A 17,165-nucleotide genomic window follows, 5' to 3' on the forward strand; every position below is an offset into this window, starting at 1 on the left:
TTGGGGCAGGAGCGTGAGGCCTTCTCCATAGGGCCACTTTGTATCTGCCTTGACATCTGGCTTCTCTGAGACATAGTGACCCAGGAAAGAGAGAGGAAGCAGCTATAAGGTCTTTTATGACTTAGCCTTATAAGTCACATATCATCATTTTGGCCATGCCCTAGTGTTTCACAAGTCAATCCTACTCTTTCCTGGGGGAGGAAATGAGAATACACAGGGCACAAATATGAGGAAGCATATGGGCCATTGGGGGCCATCTTGGAGGTCTGCTACCACAAATGGGAAGCAATCCTATGAAGTATTCTTGTCCTCTCTCCCATAAAACTATTCCAGAATCTAATCAAACATTTAGGTCTAACTGCCAATTTAGGAGAAATAAGGGAGAGGTGAAGAATGGGGAGAGGAACAAATCAATGCAACAGGGACACGGTCAATTCCAGAATGTGGAACAATATAAAGACCAAGATCTGATTTCTTCAGCTAGCCAGTGGTATGGAGGAATAGTTACAGACAAAAAGAGATTTAAGAGCTGCAGCAACCAAATGTAATGAATGATCCAAGTATATCGATTGTAAAAAGACCTTTTCCCCCACAGTTGTAAAAATTTCAAGGAGTAGGTATTAGATGGTATTAAAGAATCATTGTTAAGGTAATGGCATCATGAGTGGGTGCATTTAATGCCCTTATTTCTTTTTTTTTTTTTTTTAAGATTTTTATTTATTTAGTCATGAGAGACACACAGAGAGAGAGAGAGAGGCAGAGACACAGGCAGAGGGAGAAGCAGGCTCCATGTAGGGAGCCCAACGTGGGACTGGATCCCGGGTCTCTGGGATCACACCCTGGGCTGAAGGCGGTGCTAAACTACTGAGCCACCCAGGCTGCCCAATGTCCTTATTTCTTATGGTTGCATGTGGAAGTATTTGAAATGATTTGGTATCTAGGATTTGTTTCAAAGTAATCCAACAAAAAGTAACAAAAAGTTGAGGGACAAATGAAACAAGATTGGCCAAAAAGTTGAAAATTGTTGACTCTGGCAAATGAGTTTAGGAGAGTTCATTTTGAATATGCTTGAAAAAACTCCAGAGCTTTGAGCCACTAGAGTTCTGGGGATTAGTGACAGCAGTTAGCATCTGGACGTACCCAAAGAGGCACTGCAGGACTTTTCACTGAGCTAAGGGACAGAGGATGGGTCTGCATTTTTGGCTCTGCACTTCCATGACCTTGGAGTCTGGCGCAGTGAGAAGGTAGACCAGGAATGTGAGGGAAGGTGGGAGGAGGGGCAGGGATGTCAATCTGCAGTCAGTGCAAATGCCTGCATTTCATGATTGATGATCATGGTTTCTTCTAGGGAAGTGGCAGTACAACCAGAAAGGAAGGGGAAAAAAAGTCCTGCACTGGTTTGGAGCCACATCCTACTTTCTAATCCACAGTTGCTTCCTGTCCAATCACCACTGTTTCCTGTGTCACTTCCGTCACTGGGATGATCCTTTATTTTTGCCTTCAAGTAAATCTCTTATCATTTCAGCTCAAATTTCTCTAACCTTTATAAAAGTTTTTGTTCTGTTAGCAGTTTAAGATTTGTTTTCAAGGGCATTTTCAGGGCAAGGGTTGCTTTTACTCTTCCTTTCGATCTCTATCAAGGTGTTGGGACAATATTTGTAAGTGTGTGATTGGTATTGAGAAACTTGGAGAAAGCCACTCTGTAAATACCAAATGATAATTTTCAGGAAGATAAATTAGGTGTCATGAAAGAAGTCTAAGACAGACATGAATTTCTTATAACTATTTTTTCCTTGTATTTAAAAAGTATTTGTAGGAGTGCTTGGGTGGCTCAGTCTGCCAAGTATCCAACTCTTGATCTCAGCTCAGGTCTTGATCTCAGGGTCATGAGTTCAAGCTCCATGCTGGGCTCTACACTGGGCCTGGAGCCTACTTAAAAATAAACAAACAAACAAACAGTATTTGTGTGTGACTTGAAGATAAGGGCTCAGTTATAGTGATTTTAGAAGGTTGTTTAAAATGTTTATAGCTTCTCTGGCCTTCCCTGGATAGAAATATTAGCAATTCGAAACTCTAAATTCTTGAGGAAGAATCTATAGCATTGTCCAAGAAAGTGGAAAGACTCACTGTGAAATCACCACAGAAATGGCTTTATCAAAACTTTTCTGCTAAAAGGTTGTATTTTATCCCCAAACAGATTGGAGTTGCCTAAGTATTCATGGCTCAGAAAAGCAACCATCTTGTTGGTCAGCCTCAAATATGGTTTGTCATTGGAGATGGTGGTTAAGAAGAAAGGTAGTCAGTTATATCTCAATAAATCTAGGATCAAGGGATGGAGAAAGAAAGAAGAAAGGGAGCAAGGCTCAGTTTCCATAACTGAAATAAAGCTAATTGTGTGACCAACTAACTGTTCAGAACCTATGAAAAACACTTCATTGTGTCTACGATGCTTTTGTTCAGGGAATTTGTTTAATTTCTTTCTATAACCTCTACATAGGGATGTCATAATGATTTTGAATAAAGGAGTGAAAACCTGGACCTGTTAAAAAAAAAAGTGAAACACATTCATTGTAAAATTTAAAATTCTGTCAAACTGATCACTTGGAAATGAATCATAAAACCTGACTTAATTAAAACATGGCATTCAATGAGGAATAATTCAGGAAAAGAACATCTTTTCTTATGTTACCTAACCTATTAGTGAGCTCATTGAATATGTGTGCTCATGCAGAACGACTGTCTTGTTCTGGCTTCTTCCTGAACTGACAGGTGGAGCACCCCATGAAACAAATATCACTTCTGTTCCGTATCTCTTGACCCTTCCAGTGTGGTCCAGGGATCAACACCCTTCTATAACAACTGGGTGTGTGTTAGATATGCAGACTTTCAGGCCCCACGCCATTCCTCCTACATCAGAAACTGCAGAGAGAGAGAGAGCAGGAGCCAAGGGCAGGGCGGAGGGAGAGAGAAAAAGAGAGAGAATCTCAAGTAGACCCCTTGCTTAGTGCAAGGCCCAACTCAGGGGCTTGGTCCCAGGACCCCAATATCATGACCTGAGCCAAAATCAGGAGTCAGATGCTTAACCAGCTGAGCCACCTGGGTTTGTCCCAGAAACTGTTTGAACACATTGCCCCATTGATTTGTATCCACGGTATGGTTTGAGAAGTACTGCCCTCAAATATATCAAAATTTTTCAGACTCTTCATCTAACCTTTCACTTCAAATCTGAACCACTAGATGTTTTCATCTCTGTCTCTGGGGTGTTCCCTCCCCATTTCTGGCCCAGGCTTTCAGGATATCAGAATAGCATCCCAGTCCAGTCCCTAGAACCTCAAGTTATAAGCCTCTTAACAGCAGGGAACAGGTCAGGATCATATCTTATCCATTTTAGTTCCTGCCACATAGTAGAAACTTAAATACTATTCGAAGAATAAATGAAATAGTTGGCCTTCAATATTAAATGAAGACAAATATGAATGAAGCCTGACTTCTCTACTTCCTGGCTGTGTGACATTGAATAACTTACTTAATTTCTCTGGTCTCCCTAAAATTGAAATCATGATACTTATCTCAAAGACTATTTCTAAGGATTAAATGAAACCAAATGTACCTGGCATAATGTACGCATTCCCTTCTAAGGGTTCTAGGTATTTTTTCATCTACTAATAAAATAATACTGTATTTCTTTCCATTTTTAACCATTGTCCCCTGTCTAAGTTTGCTTGGGCTGCCATAACAAAATACCATACACTGGGTAATGGGCTTAAACAACAGAAATCTGTTTTCTCCCAGCTCTGGAGGCTGAAGAGTCCAAGATCAAGGTGTCAGTAGGATCTGGTTTCTAGTGAACACTCTTTCCTGGCTTACAGAGAACAGCCTTCTTGCTGTGTTCTTATACCCATGTAGTGTATCATCTTCTTTTTGTCAAAACACTATTCCCATCAGAGAAGAACCTACATTTATGACTTACTTTAACCTTACTAAAAGGCCCTCTCAAAGGCCTCTCTCTAAATACAGTCACAATAGGGTTTAGGGCTACCACATATAAATTTAAGAGGACACGGTCAGCATCCTCAATACCTGGCACTGAAGTGCTCACAATTACAACAAATATTTTCTGTGTTAGATACCTCTATATCTATTACAGCAACACTAATTCTATTTCTTTGGCCCTTTAATGTCTTCATATTCCCCTCATTCCAGGTTTTGTGTTTCTTCAGTGTTCTCTATCCATCTTACTCACAGACCCTCATGTGGATCTCTCTTCTAATAATTGTTACCCATTTTTCTAAGTTCCTCAGAGTGCTACACTATTTAGTTATCTTTGTGCCTCTTGAAATTTTAAGCCTTAAATGAAGTCAATAATTTCTCAGAAATGTAAGTAATACTTATTTTCCTGTACTAAATCAAGATACGAATAGGTTAAATATATAATCGCAGGAATCCCAAAACCTTACTTTGAAAAAAGATTATACAATCTAGCCTCCCTTTCTGAATTCATCTTTGACTATTCCTCTGCTCCCTTACTCTGATATAAAAAAGCATATAGTTCTTTAAAAAGAGCCATTACCTACTTTCCATCTGTGGCTAGCAAAACATTTATTTTAAAAATGAACAGGCCTTCCACTAAATCCCTAGATGCTAATATCTTCTTGGACTGCTATGATCATATGAAAACCATGCCCAGTTTAATGCTTAAATATTCCCAAGAACTGTGCAGAGTTAGACAAAGCATTTAACTCAGAAGAACAGTTAATGAGAGGTTATAATTCAGTAAATGTCTACTTCATTCATTATGCTTGGTAAGAATAGAAAGATGGGAAAAACAGATTCTCTTGTCTTGGAGCTGGTTGGCTAGTGGGAAAAACAGAGATATGAACGAAAATTAAATAAAATGTCATCATTGATTCTTTAATGAAAGTGTCTGTAAGATACAAATGTTTGGTGGTGTATTAAGTATACTTTGGCTGTGGTTATAAATTGATATTGATGACAGGAAGACTCAAGAGCATTGCCTAGATTTGCTATCTTCCATTTTTCTTGTCCTATTTTCTCTTGGACACATACCAGGTAAGCTTTGATCCCCATGACTCCACCCAAACAGTCCTTATCAAGGGCACCAGCTTCTCAGTCTACACCATGGTTTAAATTCCATTGTAATGTCTCACAAATTTCTTTCTCCAGCCTGCATATTTCCTCGGCTGAACTCCAGACCATCCACTCAAATGTAGTACAGATGTCTCAAAATTATATGTAGAACTGAGTCCTCAATTTTCTCCCACAAACCTTCCTCCATGATCATTCCCCCATCTTATATTCACCTAGCTGCTCAGGCCTCAGCCCTTGGAATTGCCCTTCACTTTTTTTAACTTGCATTCTTCATGGAATCCACAGTAAGTCCTATCAATTCTTTCTCCAAATCATATTGAAGATCTCACACTTGTTCTTACCACCACAAATGCTCAACATGACTCCAAGCCATCCTTATTTCTTGCCTGAATTCTCCAATAGCTTTATAACTGGTCCCCTTGCTTCCTTCCACTCCTCTCTTACAGCTGATTGTCTATGCAGCTGCTAGAGGCATCCTGCTAAAGTTTCAGCCAAATATTGTTCCTCTGCCCCAGAACCATCCAATAGCTCCCTATCTCAAAGTAAAAGCCAACACAATTAGTGACCTGTGTGGCCTTACACTGTGTAAGATTGCCCCCCACCTTCACCTTTGCCTCTCTGAACTCTGCTCCAGCTCCTCTCCCCGACCCTACTGAAATGCCACCTCACTGGCTTCCTTGCTGCTCCTTTAACCACACTGGTCATGTTGCTGCTTCAGGGCCTTTTCTGTTCTGCCTGAAATGCTCTTATGCCAGATATCTATGTAGCTTGCTCCCTCACCACCATTTGATCTTTCTAAGATATCACCTTCTAAGTTAGGCCTTCTGTTCCAGACAGGATTCAATCAAAGGAGCAGAATCATATGGAGATAGATAGGTAGATTTTATATAGACAGAGAATGAGAAAGATTTGTTATAAAGATTGACTTTGAGGAGGGTGGGGGGTGGGGGTGACTGGGTGGCGGGCACTGAGGGGGGCACTTGACGGGATGAGCACTGGGTGTTATTCTGTATGTTGGCAAATTGAACACCAATAAAAAATTTATTTATTATTAAAAAAAACTTGACTTTATGCAATTGTGAGAGCTCGTTAACAGTCTCTGTGAGGCTATTTTCTTTCTTTTTTTTTAAATTGTGGATGTATAAGATAAAATGATGAGTTTGATTTATTGGCATTGAATCAACAAATTATTTTGGTGCCATATAAGGACATGTGAAGAGTCACAGAGCTAGAAATTACTGAGGATAGATTTAAATATTACTCTATTAGACCAATAGTTATCTACCTTGTTGAAAAATCTTGGGAATTTAGAATTTTGAGCTATACTTTATCACAATTCTACACGCCCTGTCCAAAGTTCTTCCTCTTACCTAACAGTAGTTCTTTTGCCATCATTATATACTCCTTGCCTTTTGTTCTTTTGTGTGGTATCTATTGTGACAAAGGGAATGATTTTTATTGTTGTAGCCCATGCAATGTTTCTGTGAACTCACAAAGAACCTAATGGGGAGCAATAATACTGATGGTTGGGCTTGCTTTCAGCGCTTAGCTTTTCTTGTCATCTTTGCTTTACTCATTGAAGTAATAGGATAGGTAAGGCTAGCAGACTTGGACATGTTTATTTTCTTCAAATCTGATGCTGGAGCTGGAAGTCTACAGCTCAGAGTGTAGGGCAGAAGGACAGATTTAAAGCTGGGAAAAACAAGGAGAAGCTGGAATCCAGCAGGACACACTGGAACCCATATCTGTTCTCACTGCCTCCAACTTGCTGATATGGATATCCTCACGACTAAAGGACTTAGCCTCCTCCATTCCAGAACTAAACATTCAGATGGCCTAGGAGTCAGAGAAGTTGAAGCACACACAGGGGAAGGTAGGGCAGTTGGTGGCCTGGTCACTGCCCCTTATTAATAAAGTGAGCCAGTAGATGAGCTACACTTTACATAAGCTACAGAAGTACCTGTCCTGACCTTTCGAGCATAAACAACAAATAGTGGCTGCTTTACTTCCTCCCAACAAATATTACACAAGAAACATACGGGGAAGGGAAACATCATTCAGCCCACTCAAATTACACATTACAAAGCTACCACCCTTTCCAGGATCACACAGTCTAAAATTGTGACCCTACCTCCAATACTCACTATCTTTCTCCCTGAGCTATTCTTCTCTATGGCATTAACTTTCTTTATATTTTACTTCTTTGTTTTCTCTACTGTCAGTCTAGCCCTACAAAAATGTGATCTTCATAAGGACAGGGATCTTTGTCCATTGCTCTATGACTAGGGCCCAGAAGAGCGCCTGCCACATAGTAGACCCTCTGTGAATATTTGTTGAATAAGTGAATTATAGAAGCATTCTGATGCACATTTTAATAGATCTTTAATTATGACTCTTTGTACCTAGGACAATCACATATAGATTTTCTAACTAAAGCAAATGAGAATTAGAGGTATCCATGATAAACTTATAAGCTTAAAAGTGGGACAGCTAAGAACTAACGAGCTATAATTTATTCTCATTTTCTATTCCTTAGGAACAAATTTATAGAAAATAGTGAAGGAACAAAAACATGTTTTGTAATCTCTTTCAGGCAACGTATGGAATAGTGAAGATAAGCTTTGTTAATGGGAAAAGGATTGCTTATCACCAAATTTCTCCCATTAAATTAGGCACTTGATAAATATACTCAGCAGCTATTGATGACTACCTTGAAAATTTTGTCTCACCTTCCACTCTCTTTCAAAATGAGCATAGTATAGGGAGACCTCTGCTCAGGCACGATCCTGAGAAATGCAGATCAGAGCTTCCTTTTCCCCTGCACCTTGTTCAAAGCCTATCCCTAAAAAACAAAACAAAACAAAACAAAACAAAAAAAAACCCACAAAACAAGAAACAAAACCTCTTCCATTACCCAGTGGTAGCATGAATTACTCCTTTTTATAAAATCCTTTTTTATCAGTTAATCTGCAATACAACTAATCTCTTTATGAATCTCTGTATGTATGCCTTACAAGCCCATTACTACAGCCAGGGTCCCAACACTAACTGAACAGTGCACACGCTTGCGCACACACATACACACGCACACACAAACAGGGATAATTCACAGTGAACTTGTTCCGTGGCCCTGGGTGGGATACAGAACCGCAAGAAATAGTCTGTGAATCTGGGCTAGTTTAAGAGCTCCGTTACCCCCTTAGGCACAAAGGGAGGAAGTGGTTATCAGAAGGAGGGAGAGCCGTGGCCAGTAGATCTTCTTAAGATGAGCCATGACTTTCTGTGTTGGCCAACTTGTAAGGTGACTTCACAGGGAGGTCACCAGGATCATAAATAGCTGACTTCATTCTCTTCCCCTCCTCTAATTTCATGTCAAAACAACCCATTAGCTGACTCCAACCAGAAGCCAGGAGCCACAGGAACTCGTTGATGGAGTCTCTACTGGTGTGCTTCCTGGGACAGAAGTCAAGCTAGGGAAGAGTATGTCTACAGAACCTAGAATGGAATATGGAAGCTATGCAGCACTCCCAGTGAAAGCAGCAACTGGGTCTCCTTCTTTCCTTTGTATTCCCCAGAGCACCTTTCACAAATTAATTATTAATTACATTGTATAGACACAATGCACACCCGCAAGGTCTACTAACCTATCTCAAAACAGTTGGATGGAATGTTGAGTAGAGATCCCAGGCAGACCTGTAGGGGGAATGACAGTTTGTGATGACTCTAGTGATCCCTGAGATTCTCTCTCAAAAACCGGGAACCAACCTAAAAGGTAAGGATCCTCCACTAAGAGGATCTCTTTTCTTAGATCAGGAGAAAAATCCAAGAGTAAGGCTCTGAAAGAGCTTCTGAAATGTTGTTGGCTAGCTGGCATGGGGACCTGAAGGTGCCAGTGCACTTCCCTAGGTGGGAAATATGGAAATGGTGCAGTGAACTCAGAGCAATCGCACCCTCCAATCCCACAGTTGCATGCCTTGAGGTGAAGTACTAAGAGGTACAAATTCATGGACTGGGCCTCATGGTGCAGCCTCGGTCCCTGGAAAACAGCCCCCTCATAGAAATACAATGTCAAGTAGGGTCTTGCAGCTTTATCTTATTACTTGTTACATTACTCTTTGAGCCTTATAACTGCATGTGCATGATTTAGGTGTTGTGTTTAAATGTTGGTCAGTGACAGGTATTAAGGAAGATCAATGAAGAAAGGAGAAAGGTACCTGAGGACTTTGGGACTTAATTTTTTAAATGTCAAGCTAAGGAAATAGGAGAGGGCCACTAGGAACATGGCATATATCTTAAAGACCAATTAGCATTTTACATGCCTTTTATTAAATGGATACCTCCTTTAACTAGTTATATTGCTTTCACTCAAAGCCTAATAACCCAGAAAGTAGTAAAACTAAATGCCTGCCTTATTGATTAGCTGTCAAAAATATTATAATATTTCACCTTTCTCATAAAATATGTGCTAAAAATTTATTAGGACATTAATATACAAATTTACCTTTCCAGTGGGAAGTGCTATGAATCCCAAACCTTTGGTATTTTCAAAAGCAGAGTTCTCATACACAACTACAGAAAATACATATAAATATAGCAATTTTCATAAGTGAGGATCTTTCCTTGAGCCTTTCACATATGTTCTTAGTTCTCTTACTAGGGCTTTAAAATAGCATAATTTTTGTATGATCCTTTGAAGATCTTAAAGAAAGAAACCATATAAACATATATTAAACAGAGCTCATTTTTTCATTCCTGGAAACACATGATAAAAACAAAAATTACTGTGAAACAATCATGTTTTTCTCCCAGAGGGTAAAAGCTCTGTTTTCTTTATTTTTGAGTTCCCAACGTTGAAGCTAAACCCTGGCATATCATAAGTGTTTTATAAATGTTTTAACTGCATATATACCATATATGCTAAATATGTACCTATATACCTCTCTTGTCATTAAAATACAGGCACTAAGAATTATCAAATGCCTGCAAGTGTACTTACTACACACATGACTTACTCCAAAATACGTGGAATGATGTCTGTGGTATATTGTATTAATTAGAATGCTTTCAGCTTCTAGGAACAGAAAGCCTTGTCTTGAACATCCAAAACAACAGGAAAATTGATTCTTACGTGATAAATGGTCATGAGATAGGGTGGTTTCAGGAGGGTTAAAGTTGGCAGCTCAGTGACATTTCCAGGGATGGATTCTTTCCATATCTCTGTTTTGCCTCCTTGGCCCATCAGCCTCATCCTCAGACTAACCTCCCCACCATGGATAATTTGAGAAATGAATACAATGTTCAGAGACAGGAAAAAGAAAGCAAAGTCTCTTTTCTTCCCTGAGACTCTTTTTAAGATGAAGGAAGAATTTCTCAGAATTTCCCATTACACACCAGGCAGGCTTCTCCTCAAGTCTCAAGGGCCAGAACTGTGTGTTTGTGTGCACGTATTTGTGTGTTTTAAGAAAACTACAACTGAAAGCTGAAAGCATTCTAATGTTTAATATATGCTTATTTGGTTTCTTGTAATAGCATTTAACTATACCAGAAACAATTATCCTCCTAAATTCTAATACAGCAATCAAGAATATTGCTACAAATTTAACTGGAAGTAACATGTGCATGATAATTCAAGACTGGAAAGCTATGTTTTTACTTGTGCAGCAGATGCTGTTGACTGCCTCCTGGATAGCCATACCCCTTCTTTTATTTATTTATTTTTTTCAGTCAAGTTCTATATTATTGGCAGAGGTCTTCAAAATCATCTCACTCATATTAGTCCACATTGAAATGTACTCAAAATATTTTTTGTTTCCTTTACTGAAAACCATTTTTTTTTTCATTCACACTATTCTATACGCGTAGGATACAGTTGTAATACAGACCAAAATTCCTGTCCTGGAACTTGAATGCTATTACAAGTAAAGATATAGGTGCTTTCGGCGGTCCTGCGGATCTGTCTCTTGCTTCAACAGTGTTTGGACGGAACAGACCCAGGGACGCCCCTTCTACCAGCCAACGGCCACCCTCCAACCTTTTTTCCAGTCGCAACCTTCGGGGCCATCTTCCTGGCCATCTTCTGCCACCGGCAGCGAACACCCAAGTTTGAATTTAATTCCTTGTCCAGGATCAACCATGAGCTCCCAGATTCGTCAGAATTCTTCTACCGAGGTGGAGGCCGCCGTCAACCGCCTGGCCGACATGCACCTGCGGGCCTCCTACACCTGCCTCTCTCTGGGCTTCTATTTCGACCGTGACGATGCGGCTCTGGAGGGTGGGGGCCCCTTCTTCCGCGAGTTGGCTGAGGAGAAGCGCGAGGGCGAGGGCGCGGGGCGTTTCTTGAAGATGCAAAACCAGCGCGGCGGCCGCGCCCTCTTCCAGGACGTGCAGAAACCGGCCCAAGATGAGTGGGGGAAGACCCTGGACGCCACGGAAGCCGCCCTGCTTCTGGAGAAGAGCCGGAACCAGGCCCTTCTGGATCTGCATGCCCTGGGTCCTGCCCGCGCGGATCCCCATCTCTGTGACTTCCTGGACAACCACGTCCTAGATGAGGAGGTAAAACTCATCAAGAAGACGGGCGACCACCTGACTAACCTCCGCAGCTGGCCACCCCCGGGCTGGGCTGGGCGAGTATCTTTTCGAAAGGCTCACTCTCAAGCACGACTAGGAGCCCCTGGAGACCAGCAGCCTTTGAGGGGCTCCTAGGGCAACCCCCCACCCCCCACCTCCGGTGCCAGGGCTTGTGCCTGAACCTTTTCCCATGCAGCCACTAGGCAGCTTTTTAACCATTCTGGAGCCCTTTCCCAAAACGTGGACCAAATGGAGACAATAAAGCTTTTTGCAGCAAAAAAAAAAAAAAAAAAAAAAAAAAAAACAAGTAAAGATATACTTCCTATGAGAGACATTTCAACAATAGGTAACAACTTGAAAAATACGTGATACAAGTTTTTGATAGTTTTAAAATAATCCAGTTTCTCAGAATTTATCCTGAAAAAATAGTCACACATGGGAGCAAACAAGTTCACTATGTGAACTTATGCACAGTAGTCTCTAAGAGGGGAAAATTGGATATAGCTTAAATATCCAAAATCGGGGACCTGGTTAAAGAGACTTATTGTGTGTCTATATAGGTAATCACGAAAGATAATCATGGTCATCATGATGACCTCTGAGTAAGGTATACAATTCTTGAATCAGGGGCACCTGGGTGGCTCAGTGGTTGAGTGCCTTTGTCTCAGGCCTGGCATGATCCCGGGGCCCTGGGGTCAAGTCCTGCACTGAGTTCCCCGCAGGAACCCTGCTTCTCCCTCTGCCTATGTGTCTGCCTCTCTCTGTGTCTCTCATGAATAAATGAATAAAAATCTTTTAAAAAATTGTTGAATCACTGTACTGTACATCTGAAATTAACATAACACTGTATGTTAACTATACTGGAATTAAAATTTTAAAAAAAGGTAAATTTGATCCTGAGACAATTAGTATGCATTAAAGATTTTAAACAAAAGCTAAATTCATGTTTGCAAAAGAAAATGAAAAAGAAAAAAGAAAAGGAATTATGATGGTTATTATTACAGTATCATGTAGCCATTAGACATAATTGTGTGGAATAATATTTATTTCTTTGTAGAAATGGTCAGGGTATAATGTTAAATATAAAAAATGTAGTATGGAAATCACAATAACGTTTTGTTACACATGCATATAAATGACATCAAAATGTGAACAGTGATTTTCTCTAGGTGATATAATATAGAGTGAAAAACCTATATAATATAGGTTTTTTTTTTCCCACTTGTTTTCCAGGATTTCATTTATGAACATGCACCTACTTGATAAATTAAAATCAGGGTTGGTGATTTTAACTTCTCCCTTTATTATTAATAAAGTTTCCCTATAATACCATCAACCGCTTATCAAGTGCTTCCCATGTGCCAGCTGATTTTTTTTTTTTTTCATTTAATACTTTCAATGTTCCCATAGGTTAGGCATTGCTACTTTCTCTATTTTCTCCCCAGGGTATGAAAAGGATTTGATGGAAGTTAAATATCTCAGCCAAGATACACACTAGTGAGAGTATATCTAACTACTACGTGGTTCACCCTGAATTCAATCCAAAGTAGTCTGACTCAGAGTCTGGTCTTCTAAGCACTGATGCTATTATGTCTACAAACATAGGCAGTTAAAAGCAAGTTGAATATGGCAGAAAATCAATGTATTAGATCACAAAACTTTGGGGAAAATATAAATGGATAAACAGAACTGTATCAAGAAGGCAGATTAACTACAGGAAACTATCTTCTTCTCCAAAAGAAGTTATCTTGGAAAAGAACATAATTATACAGAGAGAAAATAACTTATCTTTTTAAGAAAGCTGGAAAAGAATATTAACTGCTACCAATGAAATATTTACAATTCCATGCAAGAAAGAAAGCAAACAGTCTAAAATTCAAAATATGTTCATCCTGAAACACGTCCAAAGACAGGGACTCAGAAAAGTGGTTGTGGTTCTCAAAGACACTGAGCCGCACCACCCCACCCCCTCCGCCCCAGGTAAAGAATACAAAAGTAAAGGGAACGCACTAGCAGCTACAGTAATTAGCAGAGTGAGAGACATGCATTCAGATCTATGGGATGAGAAATGCCCCCTCCACTCTGAAGTATTTCCATCCAGGTCAGAGTAGCAGGTGCTCTCAAGTGTGCGGCCCCGGTGATGCCATATCCAGAAAAATCCAGTTGCACCCAGATTTTTCACTTATGTATTGCTCCAGAGCCCTCTAAAATTTAACAGCTTAAACACAATTCTTTGGCCTGTCTAGTCTCAATGAGGCAGTTCTGCTGCTCTTGCTTAGAGTTGCTCATGCATCTGCAGTTAGATGGTAGCGGGGCGGAACCCTGTAAGATGCTTCAGCCACATGTCCGATGCCCAGGCAGGGAAGTTCAGAAGACTGGAACCCCTCTCATTAGCCCTACCCAAAGTCTGCTTGCCTTTACGAAAAGTTATCTATTTTCCAATATGCAGTACCTTGGGTGGAACCCTCCAGATGCTGGTCCTCGCGGGGTGGTGAGTAATCCAAACTACACTGACTGGATCCCCAAGCCATACCTTTGGGGAACGTGATTTGTGAGTAAGGTGGCGAAAGAAGGGGAAACTTTCCTGTCCAAACCATGGGCTGTTTAGTCCACAACTACACATCATGTGGTGAGCCTGGGGCCACAGCTGGGATGCAGGGATTTAGGACAGTAAGGACAGTGAGGACACAATGGAACCTGCAGGGCATCTCTGCATCTTCCCATCACTGTATCTGACAATGTCCCAAGAGGCCCTTCTTTGTCCATCTCTACATTGGAACAATCTAGAGAGGGGGATTTGGAGAAAGAGAGCTCTCAAATAAATCACATGCCATCAGTTTCTAAGAAAAGCACAGAGATGATATACACGAACACATCAGCACAGGACCAGAGCCATAGTTAGTGTTTTCTAAAAACTCATTTATTTATCACCATGGTTGTAAATCAAGTGACCTGGGCTAATAGTATTTAGACTCAAAATCATTGTTTATTTTAAACATGTGAATTGCTGGCACATTTTGTTGGAGTGAATGACGCTGCCTCTCCACTGGATTTCTTCCTTTGAACATATTTGGAAACTGTTTATATGGATAAAGTAACTGTTAATTTAGTTAAATAACAAAAACAGTGCATACAGGGCAGCCCAGGTGGCTCAGCATTTTAGCGCCACCTTTGGCCCAGGGCGTGATCCTGGGAACCCAGGATGGAGTCCTGTGTCTGGCTCCCTGCATGGAGCCTGCTTCACCCTTTGCCTGTGTCTCTCTGCCTCTCTCTGCCTCTCTCTCTGTGTGTCTCATGAATAAATAAATAAAGTATTAAAAAACAAAACAGTGCATACATGTTGTGTGTTTCTTGTGTCTAGATTTATTTTCACAAGGCTTATAACTGAATCTCTAATTTTAAAAGTAAGAACAATCTTAATATCTTTTGAGGGTGGCTTTTACAACTGCATGTAATGCTCTTAAATATTCTTACATTGAATTTTTCAGTGCTGTATTTATTTTATTTTTCAGTGTTACAGTTGACTCACAAACCAACCATCTCAATAACTCAAATGATTCTTTTTTAAGATTTTATTTATTTATTCATGAGAGACACACAGAGAGAGGCAGAGACATAAGCAGAGGGAGAAGCAGGCTCCCCATAGGGAGCCCAATATGGGACTCGATCCCAGGACCCCAGGATCACACCCTGAGCCAAAGGCAGAGGCTCAATGGCTGAGTCACCCAGGCATCCCTCAAATGATTCTTTTAACAGCTCTGTTAATGATTCACATGCCATACAATTCTCCCATTTATTTTTTTATTTAAATATTTTATTTAAATTCAATTTGCCAACATATAGCATAATACTCAGTGTTCATCACATCACATGCCCTCATTAATGTTTATCACCCAGTTACCCCATCCCTCACCCCCCTCCCCTTCTGCAGCCCTTTGTTCGTTTCCCAGAGTTAGGAATCTCTCATGATTTGTCTCCCTCTCTAATTTTCCCCACTCAGTTTCCCTCCTTTCCCTTATAATCCCTTTAATTATTTCTTGTATTCCACATATGAGTGAAACCATATGATGATTATCTTTCTCCGATTGACTTATTTCACTCAGCATAATACCCTCCAGTTCCATTCACATCGAAGCAAATGGTGGGTATTTGTCCTTTCTGATGGCTGAGAACATCGGGGCTCCTTCCACAGTTTGGCTATTGTGGACATTGCTGCCATGCAATTCTCCCATTTAAAACCTACAATTGAAAGTATATAATTCAGGGGTACCTATGTGGCTCAGTAGGCTAAGTGTCCAACTCTTGGTCTCAGAGTCATGAGCCCCACGTTGGGCTCCATGCCCACGAAGCCTACTTAAAAGTATACACATATACGGAAGTATATAATTCCGTGGCTTTATTTTATTCACAGTGTTGTGCAACCATCATCACAATCAATATTTAAACATCTACATCACTGCAAAGAAACCCTATGTTCCTTAATTGAATCTTATAAATCAAAGGAGTTAAATATATAGAGAAGATAAATCTTAAATTCTCTTAATTGGTCTGAGAATTTCATAAGATTTTTACTTAAAATCACAAATATAAAGCAGTTATACACTTGTGTTAAATTGGAATCACAGGGCCCTCCTAACAGGTCAAATTATCTGAAACATTGTAAATATCTAAATATAGATTATTCCTGTGGCACCTGGGTGGCTCAGTCGGTTAAGCATCTGATGTTTGATTTCAGGTCAGGTCATGATCTCAGAGTCATGAGATCAAGCACTGCAACAGGCTCCATGGTCATCACACAGTCTGCTTGAGATTTTCTCTCTCCCTCTCCCTCTCCCTTGCCCCCTGCTCACACTCTCTAAATAAATACATAAATAATCTCTTATTAATTAAGATTATTCCTTAACAAAAATATCTTAATAATGTGGATTAACTGCTTCCTCATTTCTATATTCCAAATCTTCCCAGAGGTAAAAAAACAAAAAACAAAAAACAAAACAAAACAAAAAACACCTGCCACTAAAGAAACATTGTTATGCAAACAAACATACATTGGGATTTGCTTTCTAGAACAAATTTGATTGTATTTTTCATCTAGATGAAGTTGCATATCAACAAGAGACTTTGGCTAGGGTTTGAAGTCTAGAACCAGAGACACCCCCCTCCAGAACAGTTCTTTTCATAACCATGAGTAACTAGCTAAGCCCACTTTTATGGCCACTATTAACAAGAAAATTGGCTGTTGGAGCCTTAGTGGCAGCTATTGTGGGGGATTGAGGATAACCTAGAAAAGACAGAGGCCCAAGCATTATGATGGCAGGCAGAGGCTGGAGAGAAAGCTGTACAAGAGATTTTATATGATGAAGATAGCTGAGGAATTTTAGAATAGGAATGGCTAATGGCCTGAGCTGTAATTACTCTCTATTGCCTTTCCAGCAGAAGTCTGATAGTCTTGTATTTAAAGTACAAAAATGGGAAGAGTGGGATAGCCA

The 17,165-nt window shown here is 40.2% G+C and overlaps 1 pseudogene; it reads left to right on the forward strand.

Moving 5' to 3' along the window:
• The first annotated feature begins 11,018 nt into the window (after positions 1-11,018).
• Positions 11,019-11,788, forward strand: LOC140640865 (ferritin light chain pseudogene; annotated as a pseudogene).
• The last annotated feature ends 5,377 nt before the right edge of the window (positions 11,789-17,165 follow it).

This window comes from Canis lupus, chromosome 10 (assembly GCF_048164855.1).
Source record: "Canis lupus baileyi chromosome 10, mCanLup2.hap1, whole genome shotgun sequence".
In the NCBI taxonomy this organism is placed as follows: Eukaryota; Metazoa; Chordata; class Mammalia; order Carnivora; family Canidae; genus Canis; species Canis lupus.